The following is a 24,186-nucleotide window of genomic DNA, read 5'->3' as shown; positions in this document are numbered from 1 at the left end:
GGTCTGGTTATGGTTGGGGTTTGGGGTGGGTTTAGGTTTTATTTAGAAAAATGTTGTCCTTGGGTCAACACAATCTGTTTCCCTGAGGACATCAACCACTTGGCAAAATCAGTTCGAGCTTGGTCCATTTGCTTGCGCACTAGCGACCAATGTCACATAACACTGTAACATAACACTGTAACAATCTCCATTTTTATAAAAAATGTACTTACAAAACTGTATCAGGGCTAAATATTTGCTATTAACCTGCAGTGTTATACATTTTGAATCTGGTGTAGTGGTCATTACATTTAAAGGTTCAAGCTGAAGTAAATTTTAGTTAATTCAACTTTAATTATACAAAACATAGTTCCCTTTCAGTCGGTCACTACGACGTCACGTCGTGACCGACGAATTGGGAACCGCTTCGCGGGTGACCTATCTACTTCGAGAACTATCAAAAATGCCAATGAACTTGGCATGCAGGTATTTGCATAATGCCGGCGCCGCCCTGCCAGGTGCGTATATAAGGCGCAGGTGCATAATACCAAATCAGCTTTATTGCTTCGAAGCCGGCAGACATCTGCTCACGAGAAGCTATTTCTGAAAACTGATCTTCGTAGATCCTGTTCTGTGGGAAGAAAAAGATCTCAGCTTGCCAATCATCGAGGCGGGACGGTTCAGGTGGGGGAGGTTTAGTCCACTCCAAGCCGACCGCCTCCGCCGCCCGAGCGAGCATGGCTGCCATCTCGGGGTCGAACGCAGAACCCGCAACCTGGCCCGAAGGCGGGAGCGGATCCGGATCATCGGCGCTGACCGGTGCTGCTTACAAGGCTTGTGGGGAGGCAGCCTCTGCCCTGCATGCCATGGCATTGCTGCAGGTACACCAGGCTAAGGCTCTGGGAAAAGAGCAAGCTTTGCCCCGTGCAGAGAATCTCTTTTCTCGGTATGGAACTGGACTCGATCGATTTGACAGCTCGTCTAACAGAGGCGCGTGTACAGTCGATTCTGACTTGCCTGAATACATTCAAGAGCAAGAGCGCGGTCCCGCTGAAACAATTTCAAAAGCTTTTGGGGCATATGGCAGCAGCCGCAGCTGTAACTCCGCTCGGACTGCTTCATATGCGACCGCTTCAGCATTGGCTTCACGATCGAGTCCCGAGGAGAGCGTGGCTGCGCGGCATTCACCGTGTTATCATTACACCTGCGTGTCGTCGCACTTTCACTCCCTGGTTAGACCGTGCGTTTCTCCGAGCCGGTGTGCCTCTGAGACAGGTCTCCAGGCATGCAATAGTATGCACAGATGCTTCAGACACGGGGTGGGGGGCCACGTACGATGGGCTTGCGGCTTCGGGGGTCTGGATGACACCCCAGCTGCATTGGCACATAAACTGCCGGGAAATGTGGGCTGTATATCTTGCGCTCGTCCTTTTCAGCAACGAGTTACGGGGCAAAGATGTATTAGTTCGCACAGACAACACTGCGACCGTGGCGTAAATCAATCGTCAAGGCGGTTTACGCTCGCGTCACCTGTCGCATCTCGCCCGTCACCTCCTCACTTGGAGTCAGAAGAATTTGAGGTCTCTTCGTGCCATTTACATTCCGGGCACGCTCAATGTAGAGGCGGATGCGCTCTCTCGGGCTGCGCGTCCCGGCGAATGGCGACTCCACCCCATTGCGGTTCAGCAGATTTGGAGACGTTTCGGCAAAGCGCAGATAGATCTGTTTGCTTCCCCAGAGACGACCCATTGTCGCCTGTTCTATTCACTAGCCGACGACTCGCTCGGCGTGGATGCATTGGCACACAGCTGGCCGCGAAACATGCGCAAATATGCGTTCCCTCCGGTGAGCCTCATTGCGCAAACCCTATGCAAAATCCGGGAGGACGAGGAGAGCGTGCTGTTGGTGGCACCGTATTGGACAACCAGGAGTTGGTTTCCAGAACTCTCTCTCCTCGCGACAGCCCCTCCGTGGAAGATTCCCCTGAGGAAGGACCTTCTTTCTCAACAAGAGGGCACATTATGGCACCCGCGCCCCGACCTGTGGAACCTCCATGTGTGGTCTCTGGACGGGGCACGGAGGATGTGAGTGATTTACCGCAAGAGGTATCTATCACTATTGCTGCTGCGCAAGCGCCGTCTACGTCTACGAGGCGCTTAAATGGAACCTGTTTGTCGACTGGTGTTCTTCCCAAAGTGAAAACCCCCGAGAATGCCCGATTAGTGTTGTGATTTTATATCTCCAGTGTCGTTTGGAGAATAGGCTGTCACCATCCACTATTAAGGTCGATATCGCTGCGATATCAGCTCACCATTCACCCGTAAACGGTAGGACAGTGGGTCAGCACGACCTGGTCATTAGATTTCTCAGAGGCGCTCGAAGACTGAATCCTTCGCGTCCTCCCTCTATTCCTCCTTGGGACCTGTCCTTGGTGCTGAAATCACTCCAGGAAGCCCCATTCGAGCCTCTGCATAGTGTGAGTGTTAAATTTCTTACGATGAAAACATTAACTCTCCTTGCTTTGGCTTCTGTTAAGAGGATAGGGGATATTCATGCATTTTCGGTCGATGATTCGTGCCTTCAGTTCGGGCCGGCTGCATCCAGCGTAACACTGAGACCCCGGCCCGGCTTTGTGCCCAAAGTTCCCACCACTCCTTTCAGAGATCAAGTGGTGAATCTCCAAGCGCTGCCTTTGGAGGACGCAGACCCAGCCATGGCTTTGTTATGCCCTGTTCGTGCACTACGTGTGTATATAGACAGGACGCAAAGTTTTAGGACCTCAGATCAGCTCTTTGTTTGTTACGGTGGCCAGCAGAAAGGAAAAGCTGTCACCAAGCAGAGGATGTCCCATTGGATTGTGGATACTATAGCCCTCGCATATCAAAAGCAGAATGTGCCTTGTCCATTTAATTTACGTGCTCACTCTACACGCAGTGTGGCATCATCTTGGGCACTGGCTCGCGGTTCCTCGCTAACAGATATTTGTAGAGCTGCAGGCTGGGCGACACCTAATACGTTCACAAGATTCTATAGTGTTCGTGTCGAGCCGGTTTCCACACGGGTTCTTTCTACTAACTAGTTAAGAATGCCGAGGGTCGGCCCGTGTGTCGGCTTGGAGCCTCTATTTTGGTGCTGTACATTTGCACCAATATGGAAGGCCATCGGGGCAAAAACGTCACAAAAACAGTTTTTGCCTCTCCTCCACCGCCCTGATAGCTGGTGTTGCGGAGCATCCGCTGTCAACCTATCACTGATGTATTTTCTGTAAACCTGTGTAGGCTAGGCGTCCACATTTGTCCCCTACGTGGGGTTCATTTGTGTGTATAGTCCGTGGGGTTCTAATCCTCCACGTTTTTCCTTAGCAGAGCCTGCTCTGCATCTCTCTACATACTATGTATTGTTCAGAGACTTCTTTGAGCAACCCTCGGTTGTTTCATATATTTTATGTCATCCATTTAACCTTCTTAGGGGATGGCTTCCGCAGTGTTCTAGCTCCGCTCAGTTTAGACGCTTCCCCAGTTCGCTGTTCACTATCGTGGGTTAAGGATCAGGTAGTGACCGGCCTTCTGCATTTCGCCTTAGGTTCCGCCCCTTATGTGGAGGGCGGAGGGCTTTTGCAGGCACTGGAAGGGTTCAGCTGCAGTGGCGTTTTGGTAGGGATTCCCAATTCATCGGTCACGACGTGACGTCGTAGTGACCGACTGAAAGGGAATGTCTCGGTTACGTATGTAACCCTCGTTCCCTGAAGGAAGGGAACGGAGACGTCACGTCCCGTCGCCACAGTTTGCTGTTCCATTGCTGTTTTCAGGCCGGGCACTGTTGCTCGGCTTCTCAGCAATAATATAGCTGATTTGGTATTATGCACCTGCGCCTTATATACGCACCTGGCGGGGCGGCGCCGGCATTATGCAAATACCTGCATGCCAAGTTCATTGGCATTTTTGATAGTTCTCGAAGTAGATAGGTCACCCGCGAAGCGGTTCCCAATTCGTCGGTCACGACGTGACGTCTCCGTTCCCTTCCTTCAGGGAACGAGGGTTACATACGTAACCGAGACGTTTCCCAACAACATAATAGCGAAAATGTTCACTGGCATTAATGTCAAGCCCTTCATTTAACTGCCATAACCCTCACACACAGACAACACAACACGTTACATTACTCAACCTGTTGAAGTGATTGTTGTTTTGATAAAGTTAACTCTGCTAACATCTGAAAAGTTTAATGAAGTGTAGTTAATGAACAAATACACAAATATCTTATAACAAATATCAAATGTACAAATAGACAGACTGAAATATAATTACCTGCACAGTATGCCATATCGCATGTAGTTGGTGTAACAAACCCATAGACATAATAACCACCTGTGCAGGCTTTGACACTTATGGGATATGACTGAAAAAAGCAGCAGTAATTGTTCCAGTGACCACAAACATCTCTGGTGACCTCTCCATCCTCAGGTTTTGGGTGTCCTCCTCTTAGCCACAGAGGGATATCAGTACCACATCTATTGTTAACAACACATGATTCTGGCATTCGAACATTTTGGCCATTAATGTAAAGCCGATACCATCCGACCCAACTGACATTGCTATCACACATGTAGGAAGAATTGGTGGAATATTTTGTGGCTCTCCAAGCGTTGTCCAGCACAGTGTAGTTGTTGCAGGGGTCATCAGAGAAATCATCTGTTTGATGAAAACATTAGAAAATAATTCAAATGTGCAGATGCATGTGTGGTTCATTGTGTAAAATAAAATCAGGGTGAATAGTTTTAAATATTATAGGCTTTGAGTCATAAACAGTGCTCATGGTTTAAAATACACTCACATAAAATGAAGACTTTTTCTTTCAATAGCTTAATTAACGCTGTTTTAGTGTACATGGAGCATCATATTAAGATCACATTATCAGACAAATACACATATTTGTAGCAAAATTACTTTGTATAGTGATATATAAAAACAATGAAGAAACTGAAGGAAAAAATCTGCAGGTGTTTGGTTCTGCATATCAATGAGGGCACATTTGACGTGTATTTTGTTTATTCATTCAAATGAAGTCCATACTGTAGTGTAAGGAGAGTGGTACAACTGTGAGTTTCACATACACTGAATGATGTTTATAAGTGCATTTTACATTTGTGTAATTGAGAATCATTGTTTCCTTTTTAATCTGTCTTTTACAGCTAAAATAAAATTATGCTGGCCTTTGAAAAAATGTAAACAAACAATTGTTTAGTGGTTTTAATTAAATACAGAGTTTTTTTCATGTCAAGTTTGGTTGCTAATATATGTTACGTAGGGAAAATAAATGACGACAAGCTGCTAAATTAAGGTGATAATTTTAATAAAGGGTGTTTGTTTCTGTATCTATAATAATTGCTGTAACCCAAAAGTCACCAGTTTGAGTCTCATGGCCACCAAGTTATGACTGGTGCCCTTGAGCAATAGCCTGGTCCAACCAGACTCTCGTACATTCATTTTATTTGTACACAGAGTCTGGCCACGCTCCATTGCAAAGCGTTACTTCCGTTAAGGAGGGTCCTCTGTTGAAGTTTAAAACTATTGGATCTGCCCAGAGTCACTCAGGATCTGCCATAACCAATCGCTAATGTGTGGTCGTGACGTATATCATGCACCGAAACCGTCCGGAAACAACAAGTCAGAATAACCAGACAAACAAAACTTAGCAAACCTGGTTCTTGCTCCGGCTTTAACTTCTGTATATTCGGCAGTTTGCAACAACAGACCGAATAGCAGTTTGTTCAAAATTTGCAGTGTGTGTGTGTAAACATCTCAATGGTAAAAGTTAAATGCAGAGGATACATTTCAAGTGTGGTTTCCATACTTGACAAATGTCTCACTTGCACAATCAACAAGAAAACACATCTGGTTTACACTTACAAGGCATAACAGAGATGATGGTCAACAGAGCCTTAATAACATCTGAAATAAAATATAAACACAATTAATAATGCATAAATGAAGAAATGATAAAATGAAACTATTTTAAAGGGGTCATATTATGAGATGTTTTTACATAGTACATATGTGAAGTTTTAGTTCAAATTACCCTAAAATGCTACTTTGTAGGTTTGCCTTTTTTGAGTGTGTCCTTTAAAATGCAAATGAGCTGATGAAATGCAAACACTGATTGGCATGATGGTGGCTTGTTGAAATTAAAACTCTCTCTCCCTTTTTCTCTATAATAAGACTCGCTAACTATGTCACAAAACAGTCGAAATCTAAACATCTATTTTTTTATCTCTTATGTGGAGATTTGTGAAAATGCCACGGAAAAAAATGAGCAAAAAAATCTATGACTATCCCATGGAACTTTGTGAGATCATGTTGATTTTTTTACATGCTTGCAAAGAATGGTTTACCAAAACAAAGTTACTGCATTTCTAGGTTGATAGAATCACTGGGGACCCATAGCACTTAAAGGGACCAGATAGCATGCAACCATTGAAACAATGTTAAAACTGTTGAATTTTCAATGTTAATACCATAGAATCATCAGGTTTGCACCCTCCATTAAAGGGATACACTGTAAAAAAAATCCGTAGAAATTGCAGCTGAGTTGCCGGTAATTTACCGTAGATTTAAATTTATGTTATTTACTGGCAACATTTTGTTCAAAGCCAAATGAACATTAAACATTAACAAGTCCTTGTCCCCACAGAGCAAAACCAAAAAACAGCATCAAGCCAAACATTCTGGGAAACAAAATCTGAAGCAAAAAACAGAAAAAGGTTGATGATGATTTCTGGTTCCCAGAATGCTTTGCATGAGGCTGTTATTGTATAGTTTTATTCTGTAAAGATAAAGACTTGTTAATATTTAAAATTTATTTAACTTTGAACAAGCTCTTGCCAGTAAATAACATAAATGTAAATCTACGGTAAATTACCGGCAACCCAGCTGCAATAACATTGACATTTTTACCGACTTTTTTTACAGTGTAGTTCGGCCAAAAACGATATTAAACCCATTATTTACTCACCCCCAAGCTGTCCAAGTTGCATATGTCCATCGTTTTTCAGACAAACACATTTTTGGATATTTTAGAAAATATTTTAGATCTTTCTGTTGATTAAATGTAATGTTACGGGGTCCAGCAATAGTCCACGACCTTCAAGTCCAAAAAAAGTGCGTCCATCCTTCACAAATTAAATCCAAACGGCTCCAGGATGATAAACAAAGGTCTTCTGAGGGTAATCCGTGCGGTGTTGTTGTAGAAATATCCATATTTAAAATGTTATTAACGTTATTAACTACCTTCCGGTAGTGCCGCCATCTGAGACTCAGGAGAGAGTATTAGCGTAGTGTACGCACTTTTCTTAGTGACGTATGACAAATTCGGAGGGCGGGGGACAGAGCAGCAACAGAGAAACCGCTGTATGCTGCGTAAGCGCTCATTCTGAATGCGGATGACTCTAAGATGGCGGCGCTACCGGAAGGTAGTTAATAATGTTAATAACATTTTAAATATGGATATTTCTACAACAACACCGCACGGATTACCCACAGAAGACCTTTGTTTATCATCCTGGAGCCGTTTGGATTTAATTTGTGAAGGATGGACGCACTTTTTTTGGACTTGAAGGTCGTGGACTATTGCTGGACCCTGTAACATTACATTTAATCAACAGAAAGATCTAAAATATTTTCTAAAATATCCGAAAATGTGTTTGTCTGAAAAACGATGGACATATGCAACTCGGACAGCTTGGGGGTGAGTAAATCATGGGTTTAATATCGTTTTTGGCCGAACTATCCCTTTAATATTGAAGAAAAATTAACATTTCAACAAACAACCATCATTGTGATCAGTGTTTGCTTTAGTTGGGTCCTTGACTCTTGACATTCACTAAGTTAAATCTTTTTTTTTCTTTTTTAGTGTTTGTATGTGTTTATGTAGAAACGCATGTGCATGGGGAAAGAAAGATGTGTTTCAATGTTAAGTTGAAATTGATTGCTTTTTGTGAATATGGCAAGGTGATATAAAATTAAGCTGCTTTACGTGATTATGTTGATCCATTTTTGACCATTATAATTGTTCTGGTTTGTAAATACACTGTGACATGATAAGTAAGGGATAATGTAGAGGCAGCCGGTAGTTATTGGGAAATAAGCCCCGACAGTGTGATCAGGACCCGACGCGAAGCGGAGTTTCTTGTATCACACTGAAGGGGCTTATTTCCCAATAACTACCGGCTGCCTCTACATTATCCCGCTTATTACACGGCTACTTGCCACATAACAAAAAAACTGGAAATGAATATGAATTTTAGACATTTTATTGGCATATTTGTTTTTAATTAACATTTTTATCCTTCCGCGAAACTTTGCACAGATGCATAAAATGATCGTAATACCTTATTAAGATCCGCTGCTTCATACTTGTCTGTCTCCATTTTTTCTCTTTTAGCCAGTCTTTGAGCAGTTTTAATCCCCATTCTGTATTTTTGTGTGTGATGGCTTCATAGCTGTCATGCTCTATTTTGTCAAGTTCAGTCTCGGTAAGCTGTCAGTGTCTTGTCATGATTGTCCAGTGTTTGTCACAAGATGGTGCCAAACAGACAGTAATCTTTATTGATCTTTATTGGCGCGGAGCGATTTTACTCGTGCAAGTAGTCCGGCTATGCGTTATTAATTTGGAGCGGTTATTATTTGAAAAGAACGAACCTGCAAATGTCTCAACTGACCAATCAGAATCAAGCATTCCAGAGAGCCGTGTAATAAGCAGAAATAATGCTGACCCATTCAGACATCATTACTCATCCTACAAATCTCAACAATCAATCATCAAACAAATTCAGATAAAACGATCAACTGCAATGCATGCTGGAAGTCATAAATTAGTTTAGTACTACGTTGATACCCAGCATGCATTGCAGCATGAAGCTTTCTTTTGTTGATCATCACCATTGATGAGATTCATAGAAAGATTCATGATGTCAGAGATAGATTCAGTAGTTTAACCTTCCAAATGTGTTTTTATAATTTTCAAAATAATAGACCTGACACTGCTTCAAACTAGTACTGTAATATCCATTTCAAAAAACGTGCGTACGCTCCTTTTCTCTGAATCACATGTACAATCATTTCAGAAATGGTCTTCGATGAAATGTAGAATAGTTCCTAACTTCCTACATGACACTTTTATAAATGAGGCCCCAGGACTTTAAACAGGTCAAGTGTCTTTCCGGGACCTTGCAGATTCTGGCAAATCATTGGCAGTGTGAATGAACAAAAAATCTAACAATCCTGGAAAAATCCCGGGTGCATTTTCTGTGTATTTTCTGCAATGTCTGTGTGAAAAGGGTTTAAGGGAAATCTGTGCGGTGTTGTCCTAAAAAATATCCATTAAAGCAACACTATGTAGTTTTTTACCTTTAAATAATGTCTCTAAAATTATTTCAGTGATAGAACAACTTTTAACTGGACAAATTGTACTGTTGCTGCAACCTGAGCAGCCTCCTAGCTGCTACAAGCACACTCTGAAAGTGGCGGTGGAGGGTAGAGCACACAGCCCCGCCCCTCCCCCTGCCTGCAGAAGAGTGTCTGATACCAGGCACTGTTGCGCTTTTCAACCACATGGGGGAGCTGTAAGTCAATTTTACACGGAAACTACATAGTGTTGCTTTAATATCCACAACTGAAAGATCTAGGACATTTTCTAAAATGATGGATATATGCATCATTAGAATATGATCGCCATAAGAGGGCGAAAGTACATTTTCAGATTAACATTTTTAATGGAGGCACGTGACTTAAGAAAATGTTCATAATAAACACTGCAATATTCCATTAAAAATAAAAATTATTTCATTGGGACTTTAAGTTTGTTTATGTTGTTGCTGCTGACACTGTTAGTATATCAATATCAGTATGAATTACTTTTGAATGGCAAGAAAACACACTTACTTTTAAAAGGGGTTGACAACATTTTTGACAGACCAGTATCTTTCTATTTCATCCAAAGTCAGTGGTTGAATTTCTTTAGAGACAAAAAAAAGCATTAAAGTAACAAACTGACTCTTGCTCATAAAGAGCCCTTTACATTTGATCTTACAATCATTTATCATAAATGCGTAGGTGTAATTAATAAACTGAACGTACGCGTGAAAAACGTGCATACCCCTCTCTTTTAGATGTGAAATTTACAAATCACAAATTATCTCGGATCTCTGCCTTTAAACAATGCATAATTAATGTTATTGACATATAAAAGAGTGCTTCTCAATGTTTAAACCCTTTTCGAGCCCCTGGGGCCTCATTTATAAAGCGTTTTTATGCACAGATTTGATCTTAGACCATGTGTACGCTCAATTCCACTACAACGCTCAGATTTATAAAACTCGTCTTTGACGTGGAAAAGTACTTACCTCCACGTCAGATTCCGACTTGACGTACGCACGTTTCCTTGTGGCAATATTGCAGTATTGCAGGTAGGCATATTCAAAACTTTTTGTTTTGTACTTTTTGTGGTTAACATACAGAAAAAAAATCCATTTGTTTTGGAGTTGTCCTTATTCAAAGAAATTTTGGTTAGATTTGTGCTCTTTTGTTAAAATTCAGGAGGATGAACCCAAACGCAGACACGGAAACAAAAACACAATAATAATTTATTAAAAACGAAAAACAGAAAACAAAACCCACGAGAACAGGGTAAACACAATTCAAACAATACTACACTAAACTTTAAATAAACAAACACTTGACATCGACTGGGACATGAAACTAACTAGCAAAACTGACATGAAACTAACTAGAAAAACTTACAGGAAACAAGGCACGAAAGATCAGCCGAACCCGTAATGGCAACAAACACAAGAACTTATAAATAGGATAAAAATAAATTAAATACACCTGGGCCCGGTTTTTCAAAAGGCTTAATCCGGATAAAATTGATCCGGATTTAGTAATCCTTTCTTTTGCGATCCGTGATCACAGAATCCAGTTTACTTTTGAGCCAGTTTTTCAAAGCAACATCGGATTGGATCAATCTGATCCGGATAGGAACTTTTCAGGATCACCAAATCTGGATAACCAGTGCTCAAACAGGATAGAAATCACAATGTAGAACTATAGCTATGTAAAGAGCAACGAGTGGAATAGCCAGTGTGTGGTCAATAAGTTTATTTATATTTGAAATTAAAACACACACATTTAAAAAAATAAATAAAAACAAGAAAACCCCCACCCCATCCTCTTCCATCAGTTCGCTCATCTGAGACCTACAACACAAACACTGAGTATATTTATAACAAGTCAAATATAGATGTATTGAATAAAAAAAGACTTAATGTCAAATACTCCACAATAATTGTATTATTTTATGAGGCCAAACTCTTTCTACTTTGCTGTAGGCCTATACTGAAAGGCTGAGTACGTTAAAGCCAACCTAATCCCTGTAGCCTGACAGATGAACAAATAAAATTAAAACCTTGTGAATAAATAGGATATCTTGTAAGATACTGCAAGAACCAAATATAGTATTATTTGATACATTTTTAAAGTTTTCATTACATTTTGGGCATGAAATCCACGCTAAATCCACCCTTCTGATGGGATCAGTTTAATCCAGATTTTTTGGATCAAAGTGATCCAAATCCTACAAAAAAGTTCTGAAAAACCCAAACTAAAGGTTTGATCCGGATCAAAGCCAAGATTGGGTTACATGATCTAATCCGATTATGTAATCCGTTTTTTCTTTTGAAAAACCCATTTTCAAGATTTGATCCAATCTGTTATCCAAAATCCTAGTGGATTACTTTTGAAAAACTGGGCCCTGGAAATAATCATGAGTAGGGGATCGTGGAAAAAGTGACGAGACCCGGGAAATGCGTGGTCAGAATAAACCAATACCTAAACCACGCATCTCCCACATAGAACATTGTACTGTCAGGACCCTGCCATACTGAACTAGACCTAAATACAAAACAAGGATCTGGCAGGATCCTAACACCTGCATGTTGTGTCTGAGCTTGGCCCGACCGACACATTACCGACAATGTTTTAATAGTGCACCGTGACATTCTCAACTACAATTCAGAGTAGTTTGAACTACAGAAATCTGTTCAGAATTATCTTAAAGGGGTCATATTATGAGATTTTTTTAAGATTTAAAAGAAATCTTTGGTGTCCCCAGAGTGCTTATGTAAAGTTTTAGCTCAAAATACCCCACAGATAATTTATTATAGAATGTTAAAATTGCAAATTTGTAGGCCTGAGCAAAAGTGTGCCGTTTTTGGGTGTGTCATTTTAAATGCAAATGAGCGAATGAAATGCAAACACTGATCACAATGATGGTGGTTTGTTGTAATTAAAACTCAATTGTGCTGTCAATTATTTTTTCTCTCTCTCTCTTTCTCGCTGCACTAAATGGTAGTGCTGTGGTTGGATAGTGCATATAAAGGGGGGGGGGGCGGAATTATTGTAATTCACCTTGCTACCTACCTCACAAAACAGGCGAAATCTGAACTACCTAATTTTTTACATGCTTGCAGAGAATGGTTTACCCAAACTAAGTTACTGGGTTGATCTTTATCATATTTTCTAGGTTGATAGAAGCACTGGGGACCCAATTATAGCACTTAAACATGAAAAAAGTCTGATTTTCACACTATGACCCTTTTAATGAACTAATGCAACAAGGACGGAGCATGTTAACTGCGCTGTTTGTTTATTCAGAATAGAAACGTAATAAAAAAACATGCAACGATGATGCACACAGAAAATGAACAAGAATGAACTGTGGAGACGCCTACTACTCCAAAATAATTTAACAAGGTTTTAGAATATATTTTAAACAAAATATGTTGGCCTTTTTTTTATATTTTTAAATGTAGGCCTATTCTGATGCAAAAAGGTGGCGCCCAAGCTATAGGTTCAGGAAACAAAAAATATTTTCAAAAAATATTTAAGAATATAGCAAAATTGCTTTGCGGTGTTTAACGCACATGTAAATGTTACAAAACATATGCTTTATTGAATGAAAGTAAAAACTAATTTAATTTAATAATTAAAATGACGTGAAAGGAACTAAATTGTAAATCCTCGATGTACAATAAGGGACATGCGACATTTAAGAGTGATGGATATTTCAAAAATTAATATAAATTATTCCCATGCATCAATTTTAATGATAAAAATCTGTAAATCCAAATGAATCCATATGGAATATATTCCAACATTTTAAGATACGATCTTTGAATTTTAAAGTTGAAAATATCTAATTTTTACATCGCCGTGCACACTGAAAAAAATGATTCATTGAATTTAATCAATTTTTTGAGGTAAGTGGTTGCAATCAATTTATTTAAGCTACATTTAAACAAAAGTTTAATATTTTATTTTACTTTATTAATCTTTTTTGTTTAAATGTAGCTTAAATAAATTGATTGCAACCACTTACCTTAAAAAAATTGATTAAATTCAATGAATCATTTTTTTCAGTGCAGGAGGCGTGGCAAACTGAAACAAAACCTTTAAGACACAAATATTACATTTACTTGTAAAACTACATTTAAATGAAACCTGTGAATTGAAAGGTGGACTAATAATTGCCTTAACTTGAGTGATGTCAATAAAGTTTCCATGTTAGAATTTAGAAATATTAAAAACTAAGCAAACAACAACAAATATGTTTTCACTGAAAAAAATGATTCATTGAATTTAATAAATTTTTTTAAGGTAAGTGGTTGCAATCAATTTCTTTAAGCTACATTTAAAGGAGCATTTCACCCATAAAAACATTAATCTTTATTGAAAGTGTGTTATATTTGTAGTTGATATGTAAGACACATTTCGAATTTGGTGCCTATTTGACCAAGAAAAGGGGTGTTTGTAGTCTCACTCCCTCAACAAAGATTTAGCTCTTCCTTCTTTCAATGATGCAATATGATGATTTTTACGTCATTGAAAGAAGGAAGTGCAACACTGAAATCTGTATTTCTCCTGTCTCAAGGGTAACTGAGGAAATAATGCACGACCATTCAAAAACATGACTGGGTCTCTAACTATACAAAGCTTAATGCAAATGGGTGAAGTGTCCCTTTAAACAAAAGTTTTATATTTTATTTTAGGTTACTAATCTTTTTTGTTTAAATGTAGCTTAAATAAATTGATTGCAACCACTTACCTTAAAAAAATTTATTAAATTCAATGAATAATTTTTTTCAGTGTTCTTACCACTCGCCATTGTACCAGTCAGAGAATTTGGCCTTTGATAATTTAATATTTATATGCTAATGAATTAAATTATGGGCGTTTACAAGGCGGAGTTCTAAGAGCATTTGGCTGCCCAGAATTTTAAGATAATTTGTGATTTATAAACTGCATATCTGGAAAAGATTTTCTCTGAATCACACTTACGATCATTTCAGAAATGGTCTTAGATGAAATGTAGGACCGTTCCTACATTGCACTTTTATAAATGAGGCCCCTGTTGTTAATTTTAACACCAGTCAGTGTACAAAATGGAACCACCAGCAGTGTTAAAGTAACACTGAAGCAGTGTTGATGATTGAGTCATTAATGGTAAACGCCTGCTGGTCATTCTGTGTCAAATCAACTACTTTTTTGGAAATTTTGATTTGATGGCTCTTTTTCTGGAGAAAGTAATACTAAAATTATGAAAAAGCCAAAATATTAAATGCAATAGATAAATACAACAAAATCTCCAGTTAAATACACACTGCTTACAGAGTGCTAAAAAGTAACACTGAAGCAGAGTTAAAAGCTGCAATCTTTTCACTTTTGCCTCTCATCATCTCTGTTTGAAACCTAAAATAACTGCTGTCAGAACAAGATACAAGTGCTCAACTATTCCAGCATCCACACACATGATTTATATCTCATCCAAGACTCCCAGCGTGCATTGCGGTAAATAATTAATTTTGACACCATTGTTGATATTCATTTTCTTATTCTTGATATTTGTGCGTTCCAAATATATTGCTTAAAAATCCCATGTAAACATTACTTAGAACATTCTTGTTAAAACTGTTGATGACTGTGTTTAGCCTTTACTTTGCAATTATTTTACATTTTTGAGTGAAAATTGTTTCCTAGCCTTTTTCAAGTAAATCCTATTCCATATTTTTTTCAGTGTTCGCAGTGTGGGTGAATGGTCATGTTGTGTTTACAGTCGTGTATAGTGTGGACGCAGATATTTGTCGCATAGATACAGAAAAACAATGTAATGGGGAAGTAAAAAAATTTCTATGTAAATTCAGAGATATGATTTATAACTACATATGTATGTAGCGCTTCCTATGAATCATAAACATAAGCTTTCTGACTAACTGAAAAATACTATGTTCATCCAAACACAAATTATATTCAAATAACCTGTTCCACTTTTGTATTGACATTTCTAATGTGATAAATTTCCATAGCTTTATGTGGAACTGAGGGATTATATATAAACACGATCTGAATATCCAAAATACACATTCAAAACAGTGCATCATTCCATTATTATTAGTATTATTGAAAAAGTGGGAGTAAAATCTTGCAATTGATGTAAATATGACATAGATCTAAAGAAACACTTAGAACCAGAATAAAAAGATGCATGACAGCAACATAATCTTCAAATAATTGAATACTTAATTATCTAAATAAGACAAATGTATCAAACATAAAATAGAGGATTCAATTATGTTAAGACGTAAGACATAATTAAAGTAAAATTATTACAGAAGATTACATATAAGAGATAAATATTCCACTAATTTATAAGACTTGCTGCATTATCTGTTTAATCCGTCATACTGCAATACCAGCATGACTCGTGTTTTGCATTTCTTAAAACTGTATTGTACCTCAAACTAAGTATTTATGTAGACATAGGTCATTTAAGGAAAAGCATACAAGTTTATGGCAGTCCAATACAGCAATAAAAAAAATCTGCATTATTAAAAAATATAACAGCTGCCACTTCGGGACAAACTACACCTTGCAAGCAAGCCTGCAATGGCCCTTCATGGGCCTTTATGCGCATTGGTGCTTTTTTTATCAAAAATGTGTATAGGATTTACTTAAAAAACCTAGGAAACAATTTTCACTCAGAAAATGCTATTAAAATCATTTAAAATGTAAAATAATTGCCATGTCCAACTAAAACTAAAACCTAATAAGTGAATTGATAAGTGAGTTTTATAACAGTTTTAAAATCATAAAATGCCATATTTCTCTATCATTAACAACAGAATAAAAAGTACAGTAAATATAGAAAACAGGGGTCATATTTTTTAAGATGTAAAAGAAATCTTTACCCAATTATAGCACTTACACATGGAAAAAGTCTGATTTTCACCCTATGACCCCTTTAAACATTGTGTGAGCATTAAAACATGCTTGTCATAACGTTTGAAAATGGAATATAGAATGTAACATTCCTGTAACCCAAAAACATCCTTAAAACGTAAAAACAAAAAACTTTTTATAAAGCAGAAGATTTTTGGGAACATTCAAGGAACATTCTTAGATTTTTTTCTGTTTGCTGGGCATGCCCATCTATTATCTAGATTAGTAAGTATCTTTTACTTGCGGTTGGCGTTTTGTCCACCATTTGATTTCAATGACAAAACACAAAGTTTATATTACTTTAGCAATTCTATTTAAATTTTCGAATGTATAATAATAAAACAGAAACGGCAAGGAAGTCATTGAAATAAATGTGACATTTTTATGTAAAAGTTTTTATTTGTTTGTAAAGGATTAGATAATGCTTACTTCAATTACAAATCAAAAAAAATTATGTGTTCAAATAATAGAAAATTACGGCACAACATTTTGCTTAATTCACAAATTATACAAACAATATAAAGAGCTACACGTGACTAATACAAGCAAAACAGTAAAACAAAAGCAGCTAGAAATTTGATCTTAAGTATTAATGTAATGGTGATCTTACCTGAAGTGAGTTACACTGATCTTCACCCGTCACAACTGAATACAAGCAACAGTTTTTTTTATCTTATCTGACCATCAATCTGATGTGAAAATGACCTCTCACATTGTTTGTATTTTGTGCTCAAAGCCAAATTTAAACTAATTTACACATGTATCCAGTTTCAGATCAAAATATTCAAAACACCTAGCACGCTTATGCTGATGAGCAGGAATTCTCTGCATCTTTTTAGGAGTTTTTTAGAGTTAGGTGGTTTTTCTCACTGTTGTAAGTCGATTTCAGAGATGTAAAATCCATGTGCCATGAGTAAAAGTCCTCTCAGTCTCCAGTATTTTGTTCCAATCACCTGGATTTGCTAATTAGCACAGATTTTCAGCAGTAGGTGACCTCCTGGCTCGTTGGTGCCCCCCGAGCATTTCAGCAAATCACAGCACTGGTACTAGATGGATTTTACACCTCTGGTCGATTTGGATAGTTTACATGTGCATGTACTGGCCAAAAGTGATGTCCTTTGGGCAGGGGCAGACCGGGCAATTTCCTAGTGCGGCGATGTACTTCTGGGCCAATACATCTCATACTATTTTTGTTTGACCAGCCCATAACACTACATCGTGCATTGCTGCCCATTTCTTTCTTTCTTGTTTAATTCATTGATGGTGCTGCAAGACACAGTGGCAATGTAATGGATTTTTTTTTTCAAGTTAGCGTAAGATGCTTTATCTGTCATTGTACAACAAATGTTTTTCTGGACAGACCTGCCCATGAAACATTTAATTAAGAGACGATTGTTTTTTTATTTGACATTTGGCTAACCCAATCACAGCTTTAAAAAAACTTTGGGGCTCTTTGGGAGCATGCAGAATCAATGTACAACTGTCAAAAAGTAATTAGAGACGAGCGAGTAGACCTGGGGTAAGCAGAACTGCTTTTAAAACACTGTAGTTGGATATCCCCTTGATAAAACTCGGTCAACAACACAAGTGACCAATGACTGTTTGCAAAATTGTGGTGATAACACTGCAATAAAATACAGTGTGTGCAGAATTATTAGGTAGCTACAGGGGCGGCATTTGCCATATATTCAGACAAAACAGCAGAAATTAACAGGCTATAATGATGCTCATTTAGGATCATTTTAATTATTTTTAGAAGAACATATCTGAAACTTAACATTGGTCTTATATCATTTTAAATATATAAAAATTGAAATTTTAATTTGTCATGAGAATTAAAGCACTCCTCATGGAGAGTCTGCATGCGTGTACGTGCTCTACTTAAATGTTTTTGTTTAATCAACTTGGATTTACAAGTCATTTATCTTACTTTATAAAAAATAGTTGAAATGAGTCAACTTCATTTCATAAGTTGAGAATCATACTCTGATTCTTGATGTTTGTGCATCCCAATTATACAGTGGATATTTTTTGTCCAAAGTTTCTAAAACTCCTTAATCACAAACTGCTGTGAAAGTGCTGGATCTCAAACATTATTGACAGAAAATTAGTAAATTAATTAGGTGATGATCTTTACCATTATGTACCAACCACCACAGAATTACACTACTAACTTTACATGTTCATAACAAATGTGGTGTATTAGCACAAAGTTAACACAACCAGGGCAAGCACAAAACCAAGGGTCAAGAGTCCAACTAAAACAAACAGTAATCACAATAATGGTGACTTAAAATAAAACAAAACATCAACATCTAAACCTAATAAGTGATTTGTGTTTTCTACAGCAATATATTTACTGAACATTCAGAAATAATGTTTTATAAAATAATAAAATGCAATGTTTCTCTATCATTTACATAAAAATTAAACAAGTCAATATAATAAACAATTGCTGTTTTAAGCATTGTGTGAACATTAAAACATGACATTGTCATAATGTTTAAAAATTGTAAAATGTAACATTCCTCTAACGTTCAGACAACACAAAAACGTTTTTAGAATGTCAAGAAAACTTCCCAAATGGCACACTCCAGACTTATGGACTTCCTCAGAGTCCAAACTTTGATGACATCATGAAGTGCAGACTGTGCGTTCAGACCACCACCGGCGAGAGCGTCAAAGTAGCTATCAAAAGTAGCATAGCACAATCCATAGAATCTGATTAGTCCATTAGCATCATGAAGGCAGAAAGGCAGTGCACTCTTAGAAAGGATTTACACATCTTTGTGTGTTAAGCTTTTAACACATTATTTGTAATTTTAACACACGTGTCATTTTCTGTTGATTTTGTGTTAAAAAAATAACATAAGTTGTGTAAAAAGTAACACAAAATGTGTTGTTTTAATAATAACACAGAGATGGGTGGATTCTGGGACAACGCATTTAGTGTGTTCCGTCCCAGAATAAACACTAATGTGTTGTTTTTAACACATTCGTTTTAAGAGTGTGGCTCTAGCCACTGAGCCACCCCCCTGTGCACGACCCTGCCTAAATGCACTTAAGACCATGTGCTTAGATTGTTAAAATAGGGGGCTCATAATGTGTTAAATAGCATAACACAAAACAATGTATAAAAAATGAACACATCCTTTCTTCGAGTGCATAGTATGGCTACATTCAACACGCTTAAACCATAAAATTAGTACGGTGTATAAGAGTTTTATATGACATTACCTAAATGTAACTAAGGTTCAGTTTACCTGAGCATTCAGTCTTAATGACTATGGATAACAAACTTGGCTTGCTGTCCTCGAAGGGAGCTCTGAACACGAGCTCTGATCCTTCAGAGAGAGCAAACCTGAGGCCGGGGCTCGAGCCCCAAGTTCAATTTGTGATTTTCGATAAGGGCTTAGATGCATGGTTAGATATTATCACGCCACTACATACCAAACATAATGCTTGCAGAGCTTTATTTTACCCTGTTTTGTTTTCATTAAAGATTAAGGAACCTATAATGCCACTTTTTTATCACCTACCATAATGTAAAGGAAATGAAACCAATAGAAGTGCAGTGTGTTATAATTATACCACAATATAATTTTTTCCGTAAATATAAGTATGTTTTTCATAATAAAATGTTTAATAATTCTCTATGAGCAGATTCATGTTTGCCAACTTCTTTATTCTCGCACCCATAAACTATTTGGGAGTTGAGCGCATCTGTTTTCAATACACATTTATGTTTCCACATACTCCCATTGTAATAAAATCTGTCAACTGCAGAGACATTTACTTTTGCAAGTTTTTCCTTATCAGACCTAAGTTAAGCCTCCATGTTGTTCTGAAACATCTTTACTTCCTCTCGCACTGTGTGGTTAAAATAACTAAACCTTCATTGCTTCAGTTTAGCTTCCCAGTCAGAGAGTGAGGCTGTGATGTCTTCGCTGCAAGATAAACTATTATTAGAGTCAATGATATTTAGTGTTTGAAACTGCATATTCATAGCTGTATAGTCACACTTTCAGAAAAAATGGTTCCTAGCTATCACTGGGTTGGTACCCTTTCAAAAAGTACACATTTTGACCTACAGAGTTCACATTACACATTGGCACCAAATGTATACATATCTGTACACAAATTGAGTTTAGTAAGTAACAGTTCATCATTTAAATTCACATGAGATCAGCCTTGCATGCATCATGCTGTTAAAACCTCAAACCACATTTGTTCATCTGATCTGAGGTCAAGTGCTTCATATTGTCAATTCTTTCCCAAACTACTACAAACAGCTCAGTGTTGTCTGCAAATTCGTATATTTGGAGTAGTGTGAATGTTTAAGTCCCTATTGCGTAAAAAATTTATATTTTCTTGGCTTTTGGTAAATTGCTTTGTAAAAACAATGGATATAAATAATTAAATGACCCATAAAACAGCATTCCTGTTTGGAGTTTTGATGAATGCTGAGTGGATATGTAATACTAAGATGTAATTTCATTCTCAGCTTTCATTTTAAGGAGTCCAAAAATGTAGTGCATTTACGCCACCAACTGAGCTTCAGTGTGTTCACAGAGGCAATAATACAAAAAACAAGAAATAATTGACTACCGGCTGTTGGATTATTTGATGATAATGCACACCCAATGTGGTACTGTGGCATGACACGAAGCAGAGTTTTTCAAGACCAAAGCTTTGTTTTCCTGTTTTTAACACATTTTTTTATGATAATTGATATGTAATAATTCTCAAGCAATGCACTTGTGATCTTTTGCCCTTAAGAAAATGAAGCAAACCGTTTTATTTAGTACCCACAAATTTACTGTGTTCTCACAATAATAACAACGGTATTATATTTGTAGTAAAACTATGGTAATACAAATAATTAATCTGCTAAAATCATGGTTTGTCTGACCTGACGAAGACCAACTTGGAAAGTAAGCAGATTTTTTTGCTTTTAAAAAGTGCTAATATATATTGCATTTATTTAGGTTTTTAAATGCTACCCAAGGATTTATTGTATATGGTGACTTTGTTCATCTGGATATGGTGAGGTGAAAACCATTTTTATAGTGGACATTTTACAAGACTTTTTTAAGATGTCAAATAAATCTTTGGTGTCCCTAAATAAGTATGTGAAGTTCTAGCTCAAAATACACCAGATAATTTATTATAGCATGTTAAAATAGCCACTTTGTAGGTGTGAGCAGCAGTGGCAGCGTTACAGGAAAACCTAGGGTATGTCGTAATTTCCTTTTGGCGAACAAGAACATTCTCAAATCTATAACCAGTCTATAAAACAACATTATACTCCACCAACGATCCAACAAAGATTCACTAAAGACAACATCAAAAGCAATACAAATGAAAACTAAATTTAAATTTAAAATGCTTTTCATTTTCAAGTGCAACTCCAGCAACAGATAAACTAAATCAAGATAATATCAACACAAAACACTTACTGTGACATATTTCACAGCCAAATCTTGTCATGATAACCGCAATAAACAGATTTTTAAATGATGTTATAGATAAAGCACATGAGTTAACCAACTGTCAGGATTCTGCCAGCATTTGTAATGTCTAGTTCAATTTGACAGGGTTCTGACAGTACCATGTTCTCTGTGGGAACACATGCCATGGTGTGTTGATATCAGGCCACGTGTTTTCCTTGTCTCGTCTCTTTTACCCCGCTCCCTTGTCATCCACATTGGTCTTTATTGTTTGATCCTCATCACCTGTTCCCCTCTTGATTTGCTCCCCTATTTAATGCCCATCTGTTTCTTGTTCTGTGCTTGTTCATTTTGTATTTGCCTGTATTGTCTGATGAAGTCAAGTCGAGTGCCTTAGTCGAGTGTGCGCCTTAGTCGAGTGTGCGCCTTAGTCGAGTGTGCGCCTTAGTCGAGTGTGCGCCTTAGTCGAGTGTGCGCCTTAGTCGAGTGTGCGCCTTAGCCGAGTGTGCGCCTTAGCCGAGTGTGCGCCTTAGCCGAGTGTGCGCCTTAGCCGAGTGTGCGCCTTAGCCGAGTGTGCGCCTTAGCCGAGTGTGCGCCTTAGCCGAGTGTGCGCCTTAGCCGAGTGGGCGCCTTAGCCGAGTGGGCGCCTTAGCCGAGTGGGCGCCTTAGCCGAGTGGGCGCCTTAGCCGAGTGGGCGCCTTAGCCCTTCAGAGAGAGCAAACCTGAGGCTGGGGCTCAAGCCCCAAGTTCAATTTGTGAATTTCGATAAGGGCTTAGATGCATTGTTAGATATTATCACGCCACTACATACCAGAAATAATGCTTCAGAGCTTTATTTTACCCCGTTTTGTTTTCATTAAGGATTAAGGAACCTATAATGCCACTTTTTTATCACCATAATGTAAAGGAAATGAAACCAATAGAAGTGCAGTGTGTTATAATTATACCACAATATAATTTTTACCGTAAATATAAGTATGTTTTTCATAATAAAATGTTTAATAATTCTCTATGAGCAGATTCATGTTTGCCAACTTCTTTATTACTCGCACCCATAAACTATTTGGGAGTTGAGCGCAACTGTTTTCAATACACATTTATGTTTCCACATAATCCCATTGTAATAAAATCTGTCAACTGCAGAGACATTTACTTTTGCAGGTTTTTCCTTATCAGACCTAAGTTAAGCCTCCATGTTGTTCTGAAACATCTTTACTTCCTCTCGCACTGTGTGGTTAACTAAACCTTCATTGCTTCAGTTTAGCTACCCAGTCAGAGAGTGAGGCTGTGATGTCTTCGCTGCAAGATAAACTATTATTAGAGTCAATGATATTTAGTGTTTGAAACTGCATATTCATAGCTGTATAGTCACACTGTCAGAAAAAATGGTTCCTAGCTATCACTGGGTTGGTACCCTTTCAAAAAGTACACATTTTTACCTACAGAGTTCACATTACACATTGGCACCAAATGTATACATATCTGTACACAAATTGAGTTTAGTAAGTAACATCATTTAAATTCACATGAGAGCAGCCTTGCATGCATCAGGCTGTTAAAACCGCAAACCACATTTGTTCATCTGATCTGAGGTCAAGTGCACTTTATTTAGGGCATATTGTCATTTAGGAGTGAGTTAAAATTGGTTCCTTCACAAATGTTAGACTTTAAAACACTCCTCTCTTTTCCCCTTGGTAATGAGAAGCTGTTTTTTTCTGTTTCTTAATATACATTTGTCTGCACGCCACTGCAGACAGACACATCCAGCATCACAGATTAAGGCTTTACTTCATGTGAAAAACAGACTACAATTATCAACAACAGAGGAACCATATGATAAAATGGTAAGAACATGGGTAGTTTGGAAATCCTTACTCTCTTAAAGAACAGATGTATATATAATATTTTTAACAGGACATAAATAATACGTAAGGAATAATTGAAGAATTATTTAAAAATAATGCACACCCATGGTGTTAATTTGGCGTGAAATGAAGTGCCGTTAAACCACGGTTGTGTGCATTATTTTTTAATAATTGTGGTAAAACTGAAGTAACCATGTTTTAGCAATGCATAGTTAACTATGTTTTTTGAAAACCATGGCTATTTTGTGGTAACTATGGTTTTTCTACAGTAACCATGTTTTTTTTGGTTTAAACTGTAGTAAAACCATGGCTCATTTTCATAAGGGCCATGGGAAAATTCTCAATTAATCGGAATAAAGCATTCAACAACCCGGCAGTATACATTTTTTTTTAATTATGTCCCTTTTAAGTCATGTCTTTTTATTCATTTATGGCTGCTATACTTTTAGTATACATTTAGTTTTACTTATAGTTTAGTATGTGTGATTCTCACTCACACATTCAGATTAGAGATCAAACCTAAATTGAAAGGGTGTAAAGTAAATTAATTTTAAATGTTTTTAA

At 37.6% G+C, this 24,186-nt stretch overlaps 1 long non-coding RNA gene across 1 annotated transcript in view; it reads left to right on the top strand.

Moving 5' to 3' along the window:
- The window catches only part of LOC141369198 (uncharacterized), a 47,628-nt gene that overhangs the window by 21,558 nt on the left and 1,884 nt on the right, over nucleotides 1-24,186 (top strand). The window lies entirely within an intron of this gene.

This window comes from Misgurnus anguillicaudatus, chromosome 12 (assembly GCF_027580225.2).
Source record: "Misgurnus anguillicaudatus chromosome 12, ASM2758022v2, whole genome shotgun sequence".
Lineage (NCBI taxonomy): Eukaryota > Metazoa > Chordata > Actinopteri > Cypriniformes > Cobitidae > Misgurnus > Misgurnus anguillicaudatus.
This window is presented reverse-complemented; position numbering and strand designations above follow the sequence as displayed.